This window comes from Nuphar pumila, chromosome 1 (genome assembly GCF_984573655.1).
Source record: "Nuphar pumila chromosome 1, dmNupPumi1.hap1.1, whole genome shotgun sequence".
NCBI lineage: Eukaryota > Viridiplantae > Streptophyta > Magnoliopsida > Nymphaeales > Nymphaeaceae > Nuphar > Nuphar pumila.
Window position 1 is genome coordinate 122,031,175 of NC_143249.1, and position 22,836 is coordinate 122,054,010.

At 37.1% G+C, this 22,836-nt stretch overlaps 2 pseudogenes; both read left to right on the plus strand.

Annotated features, from left to right (window-relative positions):
* The first annotated feature begins 2,785 nt into the window (after window positions 1–2,785).
* LOC149849138 (uncharacterized) lies at window positions 2,786–8,457 on the plus strand (annotated as a pseudogene).
* An 8,731-nt stretch (window positions 8,458–17,188) lies between these two features.
* Window positions 17,189–19,844, plus strand: LOC149849139 (putative WRKY transcription factor 2; annotated as a pseudogene).
* The last annotated feature ends 2,992 nt before the right edge of the window (window positions 19,845–22,836 follow it).

Sequence of the window (22,836 nt, forward strand, 5' to 3'; positions counted from 1 at the left end):
AATACGTTAACGACCCTTCTCACATCATTTAATATGAAGATATCGACATTCGAGAAGATATAACGGTGGAAGAAAGACTAGTACAAATCATGGACCATCGGGAACAAGTGCTAAGAACCAAGGTCATTCCACTTATTAAAGTGAGATGGCAACATCACGACATCGACAATTGCATTTAAAAACCCGAATCCAACATGCGGGAAAAGTATCATGAGATATTCACTTAATACTCTGAACGGAATTTCGATGACAAAATTCTTTTAAGGGGGTAATGATGTAAGATTCATAATTTTTCAGCAAAATTTTTTTAATAAATCTATGAGGTATTTTATGTGAAAATAGCATATGAACCCGAAATGCAAAACAAATCAATTTTAATGAGCTAATTATATTTATGACATACATATCCTCACAAATATATGCTCAAACAGTCAGAGAGTTATAACTTCATCCCCGAGTAAAATTAGGAGATTTGTACGAGCTAACTTACTTAGTTTTGTTAATATAAAGAGAATGGAGTACTCAAAAATTTTCGAGAAAAAATCATCGAAACACCAAAAATTTATGAGACCCACAAAAATATTGGCAGGTCCCACATAAAAATATCTCAGAAAATATCTTGTGGGACCCACAAAATATTTTATGAAAAATCCAAGTGGGTCCCACACCAAAATGAACCACTTGACCTTATCTTGAATAAGAGAGATAAAAGGGTAAAAAGGACAAGCCTTATTCTTTAAAAGGATAAGGCTTATCCTTAAGAAGCTTAAAGAGGCTTCTTCCTTTTGCCTATAAAAGGGCCCCCTTTTCTCTCTACTTGTTTTTCTCTCTAAAACCTCCCCTACCTAGCCTAGCCTACCTAAGCTCACTTGAAACTGGTTCTAACCTAGCCTAAGCCTGCTTGACCTAGCTTAAACTCAACTGAGTCTAGTCAAGCTTGATCAAGTCAACCTCTTTTGGTTCTAGCCTAGGTCTGACCCACCTAACCTAGACCTAGCCTACTTGAGCTAAGTCTGAACTCACCTGACCCACTTGATTTGCACTGAACCTAGTTTGGTCCAAACCACTTGGTCTTAGCAGCTTGACATGCTCTTCCTTTTTCTTAACTAGGTCGAACTCATCTGACCTAGTTTAGTCTCTCTAAAGAAGGTTTGAACCCAGTTTAGCCAAAACTATGTTCGAAGCAGACTAAAGCACAACTTAAGCCATTTTCACCTGTTAGAGAGTAAGTTTGCACGTGGATCTCAATCTATCAAGTGATTTCTAATTTCTATGGTGTGGTATAGATCGTATATATTTTTAAAAAGAGTATCTAACCCTAGTCCTTGGTTTACGCCCTCTAGGATACTTTGGTGTTCATGTGCATTCACTTGCGACTATCGTTAGATATTTATGTTGAAAATATGGTATATACGTTCTTAAAAATAGTATCTAGCCCTGGTCCTTGGTTTACGCCCTCTAGGACACTTCGGTGTTCACGTGTGTTTTCTTGCAACTATCGTTGGATATTTTTCGATAAAGTTTTTTATTTTCTATAAATATATATGTATTTGCTTATGCTTTTATGATTGTCATCGCGTCGAATGATGCAAAGGCTCTTGCTTTCTGTATACTACATATATATGTATTTGCTTATGCTTTTAAGATTGTCGTCGTATCAAACAATACCAAGGCTCCTGCTTTCTATAATTTGCTTATGCATTTAAGATTGTCATCGCATCAAACGATGTCAAGGCTCCTGCTTTTTATAAATATATATGTATTTGCTTTCTGCAAGTTATTTAGTTTGGTTTCTCCCACCAAACATTAAATATGTTTTTATTTATGCTGTCGCGCTATATCGAACAAGCTTCTTCTTATATTACATATAATTGCTCATAAATGAGCGTTCAAATGGAAATCAACTCCTATTGCCAATGTGATTCCATATGTCGCTCCTCAATTAAGATTCTGATTGACAAAAGAAACCCCTATTGGAAAGGCTTTGCTTTTACATAAAACCATTTTTTCATAAAAAACTAAGTCATTTGCGCATGGCCTAGCTAAGGCCTAAGGTTCCTACGAACCTCGATGGATGTGAAGTACACACAATAGTGTGCATCCATCACCAAGTTAAGCATAGTGTTTCTCCATCAAAGAGAGGAAGTACTGCCAAATTTTCTAAAAAGATGGTTACCGAGCTTAAAAGAACGCAACACTTTCTCCGTCAAAGAGAGAATGTGCTGCCAAAATTTCTGAAAAAGCTCAATAAAGCTTAGAAAGAGCGTAGCATGTACTCTGTCATATAGAGGAGGTACTGCGAAAATTCTGATAAGTACTTTCTATAAAGTAGAAAGGGTCATCCCGCTTCCTCCGTCAAGCAGAGGATGTGTTGTCGAAATATTTGGCAGAAGACTTGCCTAAATGGCACAATGATGACCTGTTATCGAAACCCTGCAAGAATGGCTCGTTTCACCTTCACCTGTAGGGACACCCTACTCATAAGGGTCGGTGCACCAGAGTAGTTGTTGTGCCTTGACTAGCTCTAGTGCTCGTTGCAGCTATATATGCCAAGCAGTTGATCCGTTAAGATCGTGGCATATGCATGCTCATATGAAATATTGTTGCGCACAACTAGACTTGTAAGGGTCGGAGTGTCAGAGTTCATTGTCCACCTGAAAGAGGTGAAGTGCTCATGATGGCCGTAGATGCCGAGACCAGAGTCAGACATGCATATAAATAAAACTTAATGATAGTTTCTAGACCACACAATTTGCTCGAGTGGCATTCGAATATCTCACAAGTAATGATTAGACCATCGAACCCCTTCAAGACTATTGCTTATCGTGGAAGACGGTAATTGTACAGCCGCAAGTGACACATATTTATCATGAACCAAAGAGTTCAAGGGACTTCCCGTCACTCGGGAGGTTTAAAGGTTGGGTTATCCTTAAGATCTGAGGATTTAACCCCACTATTGCAGTAGAGGATGCATCTAAAACGGCCTGTTAGGGTTACCTTGGTATGAGTTCTACCATCCTATCATGGACAGGGTCGTCAGCCCTCTAGGGTATCTAAAATACATAGAATAATAAATTCTCAGAATGTCGCATTGATGCTGAAGTTCAAGCTTCTCCCGCATACCAGGGGGTGAACGGTTAATTTCAAAACACTGCATTAGTTCGAGGTTCAACGATGTTTGAATATATAAATGAATGTGCGTTGTTTTAACAAGTCTTGCATAACCTTGAGAAAGGTGTTAAGATTGGTACACTACTGGACTGATAGGGCAAACACCCATGTTGTATCTGCACGACTAAGCTAAGCTCAAGAAGCTCTTGCTTGGATTCGTGGGATACGAATGTGCCAAGTCTTTGAGACTTGAATTTGATGTTTCAATTAAGGCCTTGAAGAGGCTTACGTGACATGCGCTAAGTCTTGGAGACTTGAGCGTAATGTTCTAATCATGGCCCTAAGGAGGCTTTCGCAATATACACTAAGTCATGGAGACTTGAGCATCATTATTGTGAATTGTGACCGTAAGTGGTATGTGTATTTCATGAGTTATACTTGATGTGATTGAATGCCTTCTTACCAGACCAACAATGGTTCTGACCCCATTTAATGGAGAATACAGGTATTGAACCTATGATGCGATATGCGGAGCAAGGCAGTATCAAGTTTTAGGGTTTCTTCAGATAGTGTTGTATCACTTTCTTTATAAAACTAGTACTGCTTTTTCAAGCAGTGATGTTTTTAATAAACAACTTGTTTTGATAAATAGAATACCTTGGTGGTCAATGAGTACTTGACCACATACCTGTGACTTGCCCGATGTTTTTATAAAACCAATGACTCATTATTGTCTATTTTCGCTGCTAAAACCTTTTCTAAGTTTCGCTACAAAGCAAACAAAAAGAACTCCATGAATTTTCAACTTAGTATTGTTTTAGAAATCTGGGGCGTTATAACCTAGGACTCATTGGTAGACCTATCTCCTAACCTCCGTGGGACGGGGACAAGAGGCACCTTCAGCCCTCGAAAGCACAAAATGTTTAATGAGGCTTGTACTATCCTTCCCTCTCCCGAGAGGACAAGAGATCGGGACAGACCTAACCATCTCAGAGATCCCGGTTTCACCGGTGCCTCAAATGGACCCATGGTCGAGGGTTATCTTTATTATTAAGTCATAAGTCAAAGCCAAGTATTATCATCTCACAGGATAACCATTGCATGTCCTCATGCATGATATCAACATTTCATGCTATCTTGCATGATTAAAACAATCTATGCCATATGCATGACTTAATCTTACATGCGCCCATGCATGCTCATAATATAATCATATTCACTTTCATGCATGATCCTATCATGTCATGATTTAAACTACACAAGTTCTCATGTATGGTTCATTTCTAATATGCTTTCATATATGAATCACATTCAACATACTTTATGCATGATTTTCTCACATAAGTTACTATGCATGTACACTTCATACAAGATTTCATGTTTCATGCATAATACATATCACAACATCATTCACACACAACATGACATACATTAACACGCATTCGCACTCCTGCACATGATACATACATTCTATGATATGCACTCATGTTACATGCTTCATGCATATGATATGCTTCATTTAGTTATCAATTTGCACAAGTATTCAAAGCAATCATCTTAAACCATATCAGGTTATACACTCATACAATTGACACAATGCATGCACAAATATGTACCTACAGCAAACACACTCCATATCTCACTAACTAAAATCATGACAAGCATGATCTTCAATGACAAAATAAGATCACTTCTATTCCCATACATTTAAATCATGCTCAATATGATCTCCAAACTACAACCATAATAGTCCTAGATATCCACAACTAAGTAAGTGTGTGAGCATAAAAGTGTTGCATACAACGAAATTAATATGGTGTATGGTGAAGCTACACCACATACTTACTATGGGTATTTACCTGATTTGCATTCTTATGCATTGCATTCCATTGCGCATGGCATTTCTAGCCGCAAGTGATACTTAACAATTAGTATCACTTATCCTCCTTTTGCATTGTTTTGTACCTGCCAATAAGAAATCATAGTGCAATATACATGTATCTCTAAGCAGGTTTTACTATTACGATTAAACTATGTGAACACCCCAATTTTTTAAAAAATTTAAAAATTCCCTTTTCGCCCCTGGCATCCACCTTCTAGCAATTAGGTCAATCTCTATTCATTTCTCGGATTTAGTTCCTTGTTGAAAATCCGAAATCCAATTTCATTTTCCATATTTGGTCCAATCTTGGATCCAGATCTGATATTCAATTCTGAGCCCAGATCTTTTATTTTTCAAAAATCAATTCTCTGTATTGGCTCAGATATTTTATCCAGATCCGATCTCATCATTTTCTCAATTCGAGATCCAAACTCGATATTTTTCTCAAAACCTCAGATCCAGATCCGTTTTGAAACCCAATTTTTAAAATTAAACTCTGTTTCAAAAACCCTTCTTTTTGTAAAACCCTCAAAATATTGAATTTGATATGTTCGTAAAACTTTCAAAAAACCTCATCTGGATCCCATTTCCTAAATCCCTTACATTTCTCTCGTATTTTAGGTTTTTTTTTGTTTTTTTTCAAAAACATAAAAAAAAATCAGAAAAAATAGTTTTTACCCCTCTTTTTGAAAAAACTTGTAAAGGAGCTCTCTTTTTTAAAATATTAAAATTCAAGGGACCCCTCTTGAAATGTCTGTAACGGTCTCCTTCGTTATAAACGAACGCAGGGGAGGGTCTCTGATCCATCGAGCATTGCCATCAAGCACCAGGGGGTCTCTGCAGAGTAGCTCCCATTTTCCCTCTTCCCTCTTCTTTATTCTTCTCTTTTCCCTTTTCTTTTCTCCTTTCCTCTGGTTCTCCTGTCTCTAGTGGTGAAGAAGCTCGATCCACCATTGAGAGAAAGCACTTCTCTATTCCCAACCAATACACGGTGAGATTCATCCCCCTCCCCCTTTACTTTTATATAAATTTTCATTTCGAGCACTTCTTTGTTTTGATTTTGCATAACATCAGTTATCTTTCTTTGCTTTCGTTCTTTATTCATTAGGAGCATAATTTGCAGTGTCGATATGCATATAGCAGCATCAACCTGCATGTTGCAACATCAGTTTGTTTCTCTTTTGGTTCTCATTCGCATGTTATTTACATTCAGCATGTCATTTGCATCTGTAGCATAGTGTTACTTTGTTTCATCTCATTTCATCTGCATCATTCTGCTATTTCCTTTCGTTCTCCATTGTTTATTGAAAGCACAAGATGTAGCATTGATCTGCCTATAAGAAACATCGATCTACACACTATAATAGGGCCTGGATTTCATTTTGTTCATGGTTACTGCCAGGTTGCCTATGCTTCAACACCCTGTTCTTTTGTAATTCGTTATTACATTGCTGTTGTCAAAGCAATTTGCCTAGTTCTGTTTTCACCAGCATTTCCATATATAGAATTTATTAGATCAATTGCGTTTTCTGCTTCAGCTTGGTTTGCACAGCAGATCAAATCACTTATGCGTTTTGATCTGGTCGTGTTATCGGACCTGAGCATCATCATCGATCGTATCATGGTTCTGATATAAAGCAACAATAGATGTGTTGTATAATACTGATATTTTCTTGCATAATGCCTGCTTTTTTTTTGGGGTATTGCGAAATTCTGTAAGAGATTCATCATGGCATCGCCCTTTTTGTTCGGCTGATGTGAAAATTTCTAGTGATATCATAATAAAGGCAACAACCGATGCATGTTTCGCTGTGAGATCATTGTACATTCTGCAGTGAAACCAAATGCATTCTACCGTGAGATCTTTCATCAAAGATTAGTTGCTCTGGCTCATTGTAGATGGACACACTAATTCATTGTAAAATCAGTTACCAATCTGTTGATAGAATCATTTGATGCCAAATTCTGATGTTTGCATCAGCATCTACCATGCTAGATTCATTTCCTGCGTTTTATGTTTTTCATAAGCATTGGCATAAGATTTCTGTTCCATTCACGTTTGCACAATGGCTTGATTCATAGCATCAATCACCTGTTCTTCACAGCATTTCCTTTGTTGTGTTACATTCCTTTCTGTTTATGCCTTTTCCTTCTTTAACGCACTCTGTTAGGCGCATTTACTTCTGCGTTTCATTGTTTCATTGTGTAGGTTTGCAACACATTTCATCTTTGTTTTAGCATGCATTATTACTTCATTATGTTGTTGATCTTCCTTACATCCTGCTCCCTTATGAGAATTAAACTTCATTTCCTGTTGTTGATCTTCATTCATATATGCAGTTATAGAGAATCACTTGTGTAGCATTTCTAAAATTATTGGTTCACCATCTGTTCATCACTCTCATCCCATTCCATTTCCTGTAAAAATAAAATAAATTGATGGTTGTATGGAAATAGATGATAAATCAGCCAACTCACAGTTTATTTTGTTGTCTTCATCATGGACTGTTGATTCCATCAGACTTCCTTTGGGATCCTTTCCAATATTACCATAACAACTGTTAAAACCCCTGTCCAAAGGGATGTTGCATCTGTTTGCTTCATCAATGGTTGCATAGTCATTTGTATGGTAAAAATATACTATAACAGGCAGGTGGAAACCTGAGCTTTGTTCATAGTATACAGTGTTGCTAGAAAACAGCAGGAGAGTGAGCCGAACAGAAGAAAAATTAGGTTACTTAGCTGTGTCTAGGTTGTTAGAGTTGGTAAAATAGATATTGCTCAGTCTTGATGCATCTTAATCGTGTATATTTTGAGTTGACTTGATTATGTTCAATTGTTCTCAATGTATTGAGTTGAAACATGAATGTAGCCTGAAGCAACTTAGAGAATTGAATATAGCCCTCTGCAACAATACAGTCCCCACACTAGCCTCCCCCCCCCCCCCTCCTCTCTTTTGATATTGTATCACCAAGGATCATTTTTTATATCCCTTTCTCAGACTGGTCTTTCTGGGGATGGCCATAGGTAAACTTAGGACTTTGGAACAAGGAATTCAGCAATACCAAGAAAAGTTCCCAGGCTCTAAACTGGAAAAAGAAGCAAGCAAATGCATATTGAAAGGGGAATCCGGATGTTCAATCTCCTGTCCATGCAGAATTACTAAAATGTAATGACTCTACAGTTGGGGAGCACAAATTATGCGTCAAAATTGGGAAGAAGTGGCAAGAGCTGGTTATGAGCAATCCAAATTAGCTAGTCAGTGCAATCACAGATATAAGATCTATGTCAAGGGCTATGCGTGGTTTGTGAGTTTGAAATATATCCTTTCTTGTGGTTCACTTCCAATGATCATATCACCTCGGTACTATGATTTCTTCAGTCGTGGTCTTATGCTGAGAGGAAATTATTGGCCTGTTAGAGCTATAAAGCTTTGTCAATCTATAAAGTTTGCAGTTGACTGAGAAAATGTGCATCCTTTTGAGAATATCAAAGCATTTTGTGATGCGGGGAACTCAACCAAGAAAGAATCCACTACTGTTGTTTAAAGCCAACTTGTTGTGTTATGTGCTATCAACCTGTGCAGTTGTCTTACAAAAATTGATTTGTTTTGCTATGATTGTGTGCAATTCACCATGTGTACAATCACTAAGCTCATCTCACTGTATACACCCTATTACATTCACTACACTCTTTTATTTCACTGCATACACCTTATCCCACTCAAGGTATTCATTTCATGATATGCACCTTATCTATATTCAGTCCACTGTGTGCACTTTGTCACACTCACTGTATTCCTTCTGTCTCACCATGGACACCTCACCATCTTCACTGCACTCACTCTACTGTGTGCACACTCACCCCATCACATTCACTGTATTCTGATTTACTGTAAAACATTTTGCTTATCTGATTCAAAATCAGATTTCGGATTTAATGTGAAACACTCGCTTTGCCACTGAGAAATCATGTTTCTGATTGGCTGGTGCAACATGTGTTTTGTTGAGTTGAAAATGGATGCCCTGCTGATTCACAATTAGATTATGACTTGCTGCGAAACCAAGTTGAAATCGGATCTCGATTTGTTGTACTGCACTCCACAGCAAACAACATCTTCATTCAAATTTCACCTGCACAGCATTCCACGCTGCAACATTCTACTTCTTACAAGGCCTCACCTCTGCACTGGCATTTCTGCACTTGCATATCAACACTGCACTTCATTTCCTATACTTGCATACATTTCATTGCATTTGTACATCAGCAGCACCTGTATACTTGGCATTTGCATATCAGCAACCCCTGTGAACTTGGCATTCACATTCACTAGCACAGTACCCTTGGCATATTACCTGTGTGTCATTTTTGCACATTCACTAACACAATACTTTTGCATATTACCTGTATGCCACTTTGACACTTCACTGATTCACCTATGATTTTCCTTAGTTCATTGGCTGTTTACCTAATTTACTTGCTCACTTGCTATCTACCATGATTCATTGATCCAGTCCCTGCATCATCATTGCACATCATATACTTAGTCACAACATTACATATGTTTCCTGCACACTACCTACGCATATCACTTGCTACCTATGCATCCAGTCACCACAGTGACTTTTTGGGCAGAAGTAGGTTTGCAGAAATCAGTTTGTTGTAATTGATTTGCTGCAATTCCCAATGTTGCTGCTCATGGAATGTATCATTTTACTGCGGATTGACCTGGAAATTTGCATGACTTAGCCATTTGTATATGCAACTTCATCATATGCATTGAATTCTTGTCATACACATTGCAGTTACATAAGCACAACAACCTCATCATAAGCATTGTACCTTTGTCATATGTATTACGGTCACATGAGTACAGAAAATTTTATCACATATGTTGCATTTTTGTCATATGCATTGTATTGGCATAAATATATACCTTTTCTAACTTTGCCTATGCATTTCTTTATTTAGCATAAGCATAGCGCTTAGGCATATGCATTTCATTTGTGCATAGGCATTGCATCTTCACACATATATATACATTTCCATGGTAGTATAGGCATAATCATATGCATGATGGTTTTAACATATCATTTTCTATTTTCTATTTTCTATTTTCTTCTATATTTTGCATTTCTTTTGCCTTGTGTTATCTTGTGTTTGCAGGGAAGACCGGAAGATGCTGATTTCTTTTCTTAGATTAGGAATTGCAATATCCAATTTCAATTGTAATAATTTGATATTAATGAAAATTTTTACTTTTCTGTTTAGAATAGAATGTATGAGCATATAGTTGTACTTTAAATTCTCATAACTTCCTATGGCATTTCATTTTATTTTATTCTTCAAGAAGCATTGTGGTATAACACGAATGACACGTGCACCATTCTAATAAGAGGTAAATAACCCTAAGTAAATGATTCACATTTATGGCCATAATCAAAATGTGAACAATACTTAGGATTTTTATCTTTTATGGAATAACATTTGATCTCCATTATATTTTTTTAAACATCTTTTCTTCCTCTATCAGAATTTAAAATATAAATTAATTTAAGATACATTAGTGGTCATAGTCATGAATATATTAAAAATTAATTTTATTTTAAATCCTATAAAGGCAAAAAATTTTATTTTATTCTTTATTAGAATTCAAATTAAGATTAGATTAGAATATGTTTGTGAGCATAGTCATGAATGCATTACAATTTAATCTTATTTCAATTCTATTAAAGAATGAAATTTGCTTTTAAATTCCAAATTTTAATTCTTTTAAAGCATTCATCATTTAAGGTAGAATTGCATCATGATTTATCATCCTTTTCAAATTATTTTCAAGTTATTTTCAAAATTCCAAGTGATATTTGAAATAAACTTTCAAAAATATAGTTTTCATTTCTAAATTCAAAACCATTTTCAACTTCCATTTATAAATTCAGATTTATCATTTTATTTTCAATTCCATTCAGTTTTAAATTTTATTTCCAATTCCAAATTTCAATTTCTGAACTTTATATTCTTGGATTTCACATTTTAACTTCAAATTTCATTCAAATTCTTTATTTTCATTTCAAATTTTTGAATTCTATTATAAATTCAATTTTTGAGTTTTTTAATTTTCAATTCAATTCTAAGTCAAAGTTTTGAAATTCACTTTGAAATTTCAAATCAAAATTTACTTTGAATTTCTAATCCAATTTTCAAATTCAATTCCGATTTCCAAATATCAAATCAAATTCCAAAATCAAATCAAAGTCTTATTCTGATTCCATTTCAAGTTCCATTTCTGAAACAAACTCGATTTCCAAATCCCAACTTCAAAATTCAATTTTTTATTTTCCCAATTCTATTTTCAAATTCAAATATTCACTTTCAATTCCTGATTTCAAATCTCAAATCCACTTTAAAGTTTGAGTCAAATTTCAATCCTTTCAGGTTCAATTGTTGAACCACTTCTTCAAGGATGTTTTCAAAACCTCTTTCAAAATCACTTAAAAATTTCAAATTTCTGAAACATTTCCAAGCAAAACATACACATCCCTCAAATTGAAATATCATAGCACAAGCATGATTCTTTGTGCATTTAGTATTTTAGAATAATCATTTAGGCAAAGCAAAAGGCATAAATTCGATCATTGGTTCAATTACCCCTGGTAAAGGCGTCAGGAACAGTTGAACCTCGTACCGACGAGTGAATCTCGTCTCTCTATTTTTCTCACAAAATTTCAAAACGGAGGCGAGTAAATTTCAAAATCTATCTCTTTCAAATAGGTCAAGTGAGACCTTGCAAAGGGTTTTCTCATTTCTCTTTCTTCTTTCTTTTTCTTCTCAAAAAGAGGAAAAGGAAGAAAAATGAAAAAGAAAAAAAAATTGCAACGATCACAAACTACTAATTTAATCTAAGCGCATTCCACATCCTAATATGAATTTAGATACACAATAAATCGTACTCGATATATTTCTAGAATACTTTAGATTTCTACCAAAAAACCAAAAATTACATTCTATTAATTTAGTTTAGGAATCCTACCTTTGCGATGTAAGAGGTAGCAAAACTCAAAAACCAAAAGTCCCGTGAAGAACTGCAATATGAAATAGCTAGTCATCTCATCACAATGAGAGAGTGCTACAGTGTTGTACAAACAATGCTAACTTTTATCTAAATATGCTTTCGCACACGAGCGATAAAAATCAAAACATAAATCGATAATTCGATTGGCAAAAACCGCAAAACAATATACTAACAAGTCTAAAACAAGATTGGATAGCACACCACAGGCTGCACGCTACTCCGTGCATCACCCCAGTGATGGCATACACATCGAGGCACCCGATTCTAATAATTTTTTTTACATACCTATGGGAACCAAATCCAAAATAAGGAAACCATAACGAGGAAGAGCTATCAGAGTGAAGGGTACCCCTGCTGTTATGTGACAGCAACCCTGCACGATTCCTAATGCTGAGAATCAGACATGCAAAATGAGGTAATGACAAGAATAGAAATTGGCTAGAATAATACGTAAACAATACATAATCCATGGTTGAAATTAAAAAGGATGCACATTGGCATTATTTTAAGCAAAACAATTCAGACCTAAACAATTTTAAACTTGATACCCAAATCTGATTTATGTCCCAACCAGAATCTGAATCACCCTGTTCGATTAACACAAGAAAACCTCAATTTTTGGAACATCAAATAAAATATAAAGACTAACTTACAATAAAATTGGGATTGTGATTTCAAGAAAATGAAGAAAAAGAAGAAAAAGCAAGATGTGCTGGTCACGAAGTCAATGACCCAGGCAACACAGAGCATAGAAAAAAAATGCTATAAGGCAGAAAGGGCGGGCATCCCAATCCCAGCGATTTCCAGTATCCACATAGCGCAAGGCAGTATGTCGAGACATAAAACAAAAACATGCAGCAACTATAAAGCATGCCTATGATTATGGATGGGATGCATCAACAAGATGAACTTTGAAAATTGAAACTACATTGTTCAGATTGAGAAGAAAATTAGTAAGGGTTGCAGAGAACCACCCTGGTTCCCAAAATCGAAGAGAAAAGAGGCGTTGTTTCCCCCAATGCACAAACCCCACCCCATTTTAAGGAACCCCACCCATAAAGCACAGAGCAAGAGAGAGACAAAAAAGGTTACTTGGCAATAGTCGGGGCTCCCGACGTTGTGGTAGAAGCGTCCGACGAGAAGGACTGATGGCAATGGTAGTCAGCGACGTCGATTCGCTGCAGGGAGAGGTTGGTCTCCGATCGACCCCCGAACAGGGAGAAGAAAAGAGAACGAAAGGGGAAGAAAGGGGAAAAGAGGAAGAGGAGGAGGGGGTTAAGGCGGCGACACCCGGTCAACCGTTGGCCGGCACAGAAATGGGGGAAAAAAATGAAGAGGGTGAAGAGAGGGGTCGGCGATAGAGAGGAGTGAGGGAAGAGGGAGGAGAAGAAGAAGGGAGGGGAGTGCCTTAACGGCCTCATCCAACCCTTTATGCGATAATAAGAAAGGAAAAAGGGGATTTGGGTTCGGATCAGACCCGATTTAGGTCCAGTTTGGACCCAACCCAAGGAACCTAGATGAAAAAATAAGATAAAAAAGAAAGGATCTATATAAAAAAATAAAGTAAAAGTAAAACTACATGTAGGTCTATTTGGCGAATAATAGTCTCATTTTAGACAAAAATTTGGTTCTAAAACAATAATTTATTCGATTAAAATATTTCTCATGATTAATTTTATGACCAAAATACTTTTTTAAGAATTTATCCTAAAAATCCTTAAAATGTGTCGTGTTAAGTTCGAAACACCTCAAAACAATTAATTTCCATGATAATTTAAATATTTTGTCTGAAGAAATTCTTAAAATTACTATTTTACCCTTACTAGTCTGAAATATATAATTAGAATAAAGCAACCAAAATTGACATTTAAAGGGTAGAAACACGCTTTTAACTCTAAAGTAAAGCTAATTATTTATTTATCTAAAAACTTTAAAATTTTACAGGTTTTACATCCTACCCCTCTTAAAAAAATTTCATCCTCAAATTTTTTACTCGGATACAAATAACTGAGGGTACTTCTCTCGCATACCCGTTTTGGGTTCCCATGTGCACTCATCGGTATTGTGATGCTGCCAAAGAACCTTACAAAAAGAATGGTCTTAGTTCGCAGAACTTGTTCCTTCCTATCAACAATTTGAATCAGTCTCTCTACAATAAATAGATCCTCCTGAATATCCACATCCGCGTACTGAATGACGTGAGAAGGGTCATGGACATACTTCTTGAGCATGAATACGTGAAAAACATCGTGAAACTGGGGGTACTGCAGTGGTAACTCTACGTGATAAGCTGCCTTGCCAATCCTTTCTAAGACTCTGAAAGGACCAACATACCTTGAACTGAGTTTACCCTTCTTGCCGAAATGAAAAACACTCTTGGTAGGAGAGATCTTAACGAACAGAAGGTCCTCAACCTCAAAAGTAAGCTCCCTACGTTGATGATTAGCGTAGCTCTTCTGACGACTCTGTGCTGTGCGCAAACGATCATGAATAAGCTGCACCAGATCTATATAACGCTGAACTACCATATGTGACTCGACACTGTGGTTGCCGACATCATCCCGGTAAATAGGTGATCTATATGGCCTCCTATAGAGTGACTCATATGGTGTCATGCCAATGCTCGCATGATAACTATTATTATATGTGAACTCTGTGACAATCACGTGACTATCCCAATCGCCTCACTAATCTAAGACGCATGCTCGAAGTATATCCTTGAGGGTCTGAATGGTCCTCTCAGACTGACCATCCATCTGAGGGTGAAACACTATACTAAACTTCAACTTTATACCCAAAGCTTGCTGAAACTAGTCCAAAAATATGGAGTAAAGTGAGTATCACGATCGAATATAATCAACATAGGTACACCATGCAAACGAACTACCTCTTTAATATAAAGATCTGCAAGACTCTCAGGAGTCTAAGTCACCCAGTTTGGGTCCAGTTCAAACCCGACCCAAGGAACCTAGATGAAAAAAAAATAAGATAAAAAAAGAAAGGATCTATATATAAAAAAAAATAAAACTACAACTAGGTCTATTTGGCAAATAATAGTCTCATTTTAGACAAAAATTTGGTTCTAAAACAATAATTTATTCGATTAAAATATTTTCTGTGATTAATTTTATGACCAAAATACCTTTTAAGGAACTTATCGTGAAAATCCTTAAAATATGTCTTGTTAAGTTCGAAACACCTCGAAACAATTAATTTTCATGATAATTTAAATATTTTGTTTGAAAAAATTCTTAAAATTACTATTTTACCCTTACTAGTTCAAAATATATAATTAGAAGTATAAAGCAACCAAAATTAATATTTAAAGGATAGAAACACACTTTTAACTCGAAAGTAAAGCTAATTATTTATTTATTTAAAAACTTTAAAAATTTACAGGTTTTACATTATGTAATTGGTGCAACCTACTAGGGTTATGGTTTGATGCCCCTACTTTAACATATTACAAGTAGCACTTAGGCTGGAGTGATAGAGATTGCTCGACGGTGTTAGGCAGATAGTCACGTTCTTGTTTCCCGAGGAATCCACCATCAATTTTGGATTGCTTTATCTTTTTATTATCCAAATATAAACTTTGAATTATTTAAAGCATAAAATGATATTAAATTTGAAAGTTAATGCTTAGATTCAGTGTAGGTGGAGTTGCCAAAGTTGCATAGGATTTCAAAAAAACATTATTTCCTTGTGTTGTTGGTATTTAAAAAAAATTCTAAAAAATTCTGATATAATTTTAAGGCATTACAAACCATACAGATGTGATCTATGTACTTATTTTATAGGGATTGGCTCTTGAAGTGTGTGATTCCTACACATGGGTGGGTTTTTATAACGTCCAAAAAATCAACAGTCCAAAATCTCTGCAAATTTTTGAGGCTCCAAATATTATTTTTTTCATCAAAAATACGTGATCCAGGTGTGAATTTTTAGTAAATCGATCATGCCCACCACATTTATGGGGTCAGAACTGAAGAAAAAAACATTGAAAGAAAAGAAAAACCCATTTAACACGTATCTATATTAGTGCGTAAGTATGATCACTTTTTAACGGAAGCGGATCAGGTCATCCTGAACATGAGCGTTTTTGCTCATGCTGACATCGTGGCCATCCGATTTGCATTTTACAAAGCTCAAAAGTCAATAAAACCACGTGGCATTCATCCAAAATGCAATCAGACGGCCACGATGTCCGCATGAGCAAAAACGCTTATGTTCAGCATGACCTGATCTGCGCCCCTTTTTAACATGATCAAAACGACTTTCGCTACACTCAACTAAAGTATTTTCTCGCTGAAACTTTTAGCGGAGGTCCTGACTTTAGCCTCCTCCTCCATCGTCGTCTGTATCTTGGTTGGTGGTCAGTCCGAAAATTGATGATGGCAGGGATGGAAAGGAACTTGGCACCCGGTGGTGCTCGTTCGTACCATCCCTCCGGGGCTTAGCCCCACCACCTTGCTCGATTGTCCTGTTTTCCTTTTCAATTCTCAGGCAAGAGCCAAACACCCTCTCTTTTTTCTTTTTTCCTTTTTCTGCTCTGCTCAATCTGTCGTTGATTTTTCCTCTTGGTGGTGGCGGTGCTGATCCGGAGGATTTAGCCTTTGCTTCTTCTGATGGGTAGATTAATACATTTTCGAGAATTTTTAAAAGTTTTCCTCTAGTCGCTAAGTTCGTTACTTTCTTGCGAGTCATGACTACCAACGAAGAGAGAGAGAGAGAGAGAGATGGGCAAACAAAAAAAAAATAAATCTGGAAATTTTGTAGCCAGCTCTAGCTCACTTCTAGTGGAAGACATGGTTGTAATCAGGAAACTTGATCTGTTAGGCTCAGCGGAGTAGATGAAACTCTCACCAGCACACATCGGTTTCGGGTTTGCGAGCACTTCATTGGCGCCTACCAGTAACTCTTCTCTGCAGTTTTATCAGTTCCTCCTACTGCCTTCTTCATAGAGAGTCTCACGATAGCTTGTATCTCTGAGACAATTTGTTCCGCTAGCTTTTAGTTTATGCTGGTCAATGTTATAGATTCGGCTAAGATCTCCGGTTCAGGAGGTTTGAATCTTGTGTTTTCAGGCTCAACAGTCCCCAACGACTGGTGCATTCCCATTAATGTTGCACAGTCAAAGGAACAATTCTACGATCCTGGCCACGACAAAAGCTGCTACTGCTACTGGTGCTAACAATGAACAGACATGCGAAGACGATAGTGTTTCGTTGTTTGCCTTCAAGCCTCATGCTGAAGGACCTGTGTCCTGCTTCCAGAGCTCAGGAAACCAGGTGAGGGACCCCACTATTTTGTGCTTTCTCAATTTTAAGTGACGAGTTAAAGAGGAAGCTTTCTATGATCTGATACAGAAAACATAACTTGAGAATGGATCTACCACTTGAGGATTGTTCGCGTTTATGGAGCTAGGAATTTGGTCATTATCAACATGTGTTACTGTAAACAGGCTCCATCTCATTGATACAACACATTCAGTTTGCAGCTTCGAGTCTGTTTCCACTCGACTGACTGTTTTTTCCTAATATTCACTACAAGGTGCCGGGAATCACCAGAATGATTCCTTGTGACTTGTGGAGTTGTTTTTTGGCATTAAGGTATCCAGGACATTGGTATGCTTTTAGTTGAAACCATACTAGATAGGATAGAATTTGATTATGAGTATGCTTCAGTCTCGTGTCTAGTAAATTGGATTTCTGATATCTATCATGGTAGACATACAACATCATGTTGCAGGTGGCAGATGTAACAACTTCACAATCCTGCGCATCAGCTGATAATAAAGTTCAACTGTTTTTTTTGCTTATAGATGCGTCATGAAAATTGTTTTACACTTTTTAGGAAGTTTGCATCTCATTGTACAGGTCTCTTTCACCACTCAAGAGCCTTCGCGGTCCAGAGTTGAAGCGGCAGTTCAGCCCAAAGCCTCTGTTGTGCCTCAAAGTGCTACAGCTACCAAAATTCAGTCCCTAACTCGAACAGAGGGACAGCTTCAACACGAGCCATATAATCGAGCAGATCCTCTTGCTGTACCATCTGGAGAAAACAACAGCAGAAATGCTATACCTAATCCACAAGCTTCTATTGGTATTAATAGCACTGACCAACCTCCTCCCACTGAGTAACAACCAGATGGGGATGGAGAACAACAATCGCTCCTTCCACCTGCGGCCGTTGGAGTACCCTCTGAGGATGGATACAACTGGAAGAAATATGGGCAGAAACAGGTAAAAAGCAGTGAATATCCTCGAAGCTATTACAAATGTACCCACACAAATTGTCAAGTGAGGAAGAAGATTGAGCGCTCTGGTGATGGGCATATTACTGAAATTATCTACAAGGGTGTTAACAATCACCCCAAACCTCCTCCAAGCTGTCGATCGCTGGCTGCATCCATGCCCACATTTGAAGATGCAGCACCTGAGAGGCACCAAAGCCAGGGGTTACATGATAGTGTAGACATTCAGACAGTATGGAGCAGCAACCAACTAGAAACTACTGCAGGTGGCCAGGATTGGAAGGCTGATTCCTTGGAAATGGCATCTCCTACTTCCATTGTTACTGATTTCTGTGATCAACAGACATCGAGCTTCTGTCACCTTGAGTTGACTGATGCTCCAGAAATTTCATCCACCTTGTCTAATGGCGATGATGATGATATGTGGAGAAATGGCAGCATGTCAATGGGGGCCGATGATGAAGAAGACGAGTTTGAATCCAAGAGAAGGTGAATATCTCTCGGTGTGATGTGCGTAGATCTCCTATCAATTACTACGATCACGAATATCAGAGTATCTGCCCTTGTCTCTCCCACATCTGATTGCCAGCATCTTTCTGTTTTTGCAAGAAAAAAGATGGATGTTTGATGGATACCGGCGTGACATCCAGAGCCATTCGTGAACCAAGAGTTGTAGTTCAGACAACCAGTGAAGTTGACATCCTTGATGATGGATATCGTTGGCGCAAGTATGGCCAGAAAGTGGTTAAAGGGAATCCAAATCCGAGGTACTTTGGTTCCTTCCATGGCTCGATAGGATTTTAGGATATTAAGAAATTGTTGTTAAGGCAGTGACTGTTGCATCTTATGTGATGGTCAGCAGAGGAGCGTATCAAACGATGTCTAATTCACTATCTTGACATACATGGTGATGCCTGATCCAAACATATTTAGGCTAATTTGGCTGCTGTTATGATCATTTCTTCCTCCCCCCTTCTCTCTTGCTTCATTCTCTTGCCACTCTTCCTAAGCTTGTTCTGCTAATTAAGCAGTGCCAGAATGGCAATTGCAATGAATGGTGAAGTTTTGATGTTATAGTAGAAGCTTAAATCTAGCTGATTTCTGCTCTCCGTTGTAGGCTTGATGTTCTATGAGTGCATCTTCCTCTCAGACATCTAGAAGTTAAAGCAGGACTTTGGAATTCTTTGAGGAATAGTTGGAACTAGTTGTTTCTTCTCTTTTTCAATCCAAAAAAGCAATCAAACTGGTCTCATTCATTTCTTGAGCCTAAAATGTTTGCAGGAGCTACTACAAATGTACCAGTCCAGGGTGCTCGGTCAGGAAGCATGTGGAAGAAAGCCTCCCACGACCTCAAGTCTCTCATCACCACATATGAGAGAAAACACAACCATGATGTGCCGGCCGCCAGAAGCAGCAGCCATATTGCTACTGTATCATCCGGCATAGCAACTGCCCCGGGCTGCATTGGCTCATCATATCCTCAAGCCCGAGCCCACAACGGCCCAGGATGGTATTATGAGGTTTAGTGGTATGCATGAGCAATTAAGTGTGTCATTAGTACCCAGTTTTGGTCCTATTAGTGCACAGTAGCACATGGGACCTTATACTAGCCTTTCTAGGTTCGCACGACATCAGCACGGACTTGGACGCTTGGCGTTTTGTAAACACCCCAAATTTTCACCCTCATTCACAAACACCCACCTCCAGCCACTGGGACCCACTCTCTGCAGTCTTCAGGGAACCAGCTAGTTAAAATCTGAGTCAGGGCTGTTCACAGCCCAAATTTTATGAAAATTTCAATACTCCATCCTGCAATCAAGATTCAATCCTCATTTTGGCTCAAATCTCAATTATCAGTTCTTATCCTCATATGAGAATCTTCAAATTCTTTGTCTCTGCCAGGGGTTCGAGATTCCAAGTCCCTCGTCCAGGGTTTACATTTCATTTGTCATTGCATATCACTTCATGCATTTGGCATATCACTTCATTGCATTGCATGTCATTATATCTCATTATCGAGATTCAGCATTTCTGTTTTTCAAATTCTTCTAATTCAGATTTGATTTTAAAAACTCATCTTTCAAAATCAATTTCAAAACCTGGGTTTTGAATCGACATTTTGTTATTTGCCAACCCCCAAGATCTTATATTTTCTCAAAAAATGATCTGGATTCGTTTTAAACTCAATTTTAATTGATTTCAATTTTCAGATAAGACCCATCTAGGTGGTGACACTTCTGGATTCCTTTATTTATCAAATATCTCAAAAATTTCAAAGTCCTAGTTGAATCAGGACTCTGTCTTTTCATCTTTTTAAACCTTGTCAAAACTTCATTTTGATTTTAAACCAGATATAGTCTTATACTTTATCCATTTCTGTCATTATGACCAAAATCTCAGAGCCTCAGTCGGATTAAGACTCTTTTTCAAGAGTTTCAGTTGGGTCAGGACTCTACCTTTTACTGTCATTTTTACATGCTTTTGAGAAAACCTTTCAAAAACTTTCGTTTTAGCCAAAATTCTAGAGTTCTAGCTGGATCAAGACTCTTTTTCAAAGTTTCAGTCGGACTAGGACTCTATCCCGATTTCATCATTTACTCCTGTTCTTCACTTATTTTTGAAAATCTTCTCATCTGACTTTCAAAAGAGCCAAAATCTTAGAGTCTTAGTTGAATTAGGACTCTATTACGGAGTTTCAGTCGGACTAGGACTCTGATTTTTATCTCTATTTTCACTTGTTTTCAACAAAATTTTGTCAAAATCTTTCATTCTGATAAAAAATTTAGAGTTTCAATTAGACTGGAGCTCTACTTCAGGGTATCAGTCGAATTAGGACTCTATCTTTCATTGCTATTTTACTTGTTTTCAATCAATTCTTTCAAAATCTTTCGAAATGAGTCAAAAACTCAGAGTTTTAGTTGAACCAGAACTCTTTTTCCAGAGTTCCAGTTGGATCAGGACTCTGACCCTGACTTCAATTTCGAGAGAATCTTCTAAAAATTTCTCTGTTTATCTCTTCAGAAACCAAAATGGTTATAATTTTATCACAGAGTTTCAAAATTCTAGGACTCTATCCTAGAGTTCTGATCAAATCAGGACTCTATGCTAAGTTCATTTTCTTGCTTCATTTTCACTTGTTTTCAAAAGTTCTTTTTAAAATCTCATCATTTGCTTTTCGGAAAACCAAAAAAATTTCAGAGTTCTAGTCAAATTAGGACTCTTCTTCAGAGTCCTATTCCGATCATGTCTCTGGATCTGACTTCAATTTTTACCTTGTTTTCACCCGTTTTTCAAAATCCTCTCATTTGTTTTCTCAGAAAGTCCAAAACTCTAAGAGTTTTAGTCGAACTAGGACTCTGTCCCCAGAGTCCCAGTTGGATCAGGACTCTATATTTGTTAAATTCAAGCATATATTACCGGAACAATATCTCCCTAATCGGAGATGATTTTTCTGATCTATAAAAAAGAAAATCTTTGTTTTTTCACCTTGTTTTCATTTGTTTTTACCAAAAGCTTCTAAAACCTTCTTGTTTGTTCAAACTTCTGAGAGTCCTAGTCAAATTAGGACTCTGTCCCCAGAGTCTCAGTTGGATCAGAACTCTGTTCTGATTTCATTGTTTGTTGCTATCTTTATTGGTTTTCGGAAAATCCTTCATCTATTTTTCAAAAATGTCAAAAAGCTAGAGTTTCAGTTCGATCAAGACTCTGTCCCAGAAACTTAATCCGATCAGGACTCCATCCTGATTATTGTTTCTATATTCATTGTCATTTCTCCACTTGTTTTCAAAAATTAGTTCATTTTTGCAGAGTTTTGGTTGATTCAGAACTCTATTTCAGAGTTTCAGTTGAGGTAGGACTAGAACCCTGACTGCATTTTTCAACTTATTTTCACCAGTTTTGAGAAAATCCTTCAAAAACCTTTTCGTTTGATCTTCAAAAACCTGAATCTTGGAGTCTTAGTTGGTTCAGGATTCTGGTCAAGAGTTTCAATTCGCTTAGGACTCTTTTTTCAAAATCTATGAATTTCATCTGTTGATTTTAACCCCATTTTAAATTCATTTTTAGTCTTTATTTCGACTTTTTCAAAACTTCGATGTGGGGCCCACTCAGTTGGCGCCATATCTGGAGGAGTTTTGATTAAGTCAGGACTGTGTTATTTCAAAAACTTTCAATTCTCACTCTAACTTCAAACCCCTTTTAAAATCTCTCATTTTCAAGTTTTAAAATCGTTTTTGAAAAATCAAATGAGGCCCACTCTGGGTTGCGCCACATTTGAAGAAGTCAGGGTTAGACTAGGGTTAGTCAATGTTCTAGTTAGGTTAGGGGTTTAGAATAGTCAAAACCAATTTCGAAAATCCATTTTTACTTACGTTTTTAACTATTGATTTTTAAAGTTTTAAATTAGAGTTTTAAAAACCCAATGTGGGCCCACACTAGGTGGCGCCACATTTGTACTTTTTAGGGTTTAGTCAGGAGTTAACTAAGATAATTAGGTTAGAGTCCACTTAGGTTAAAACT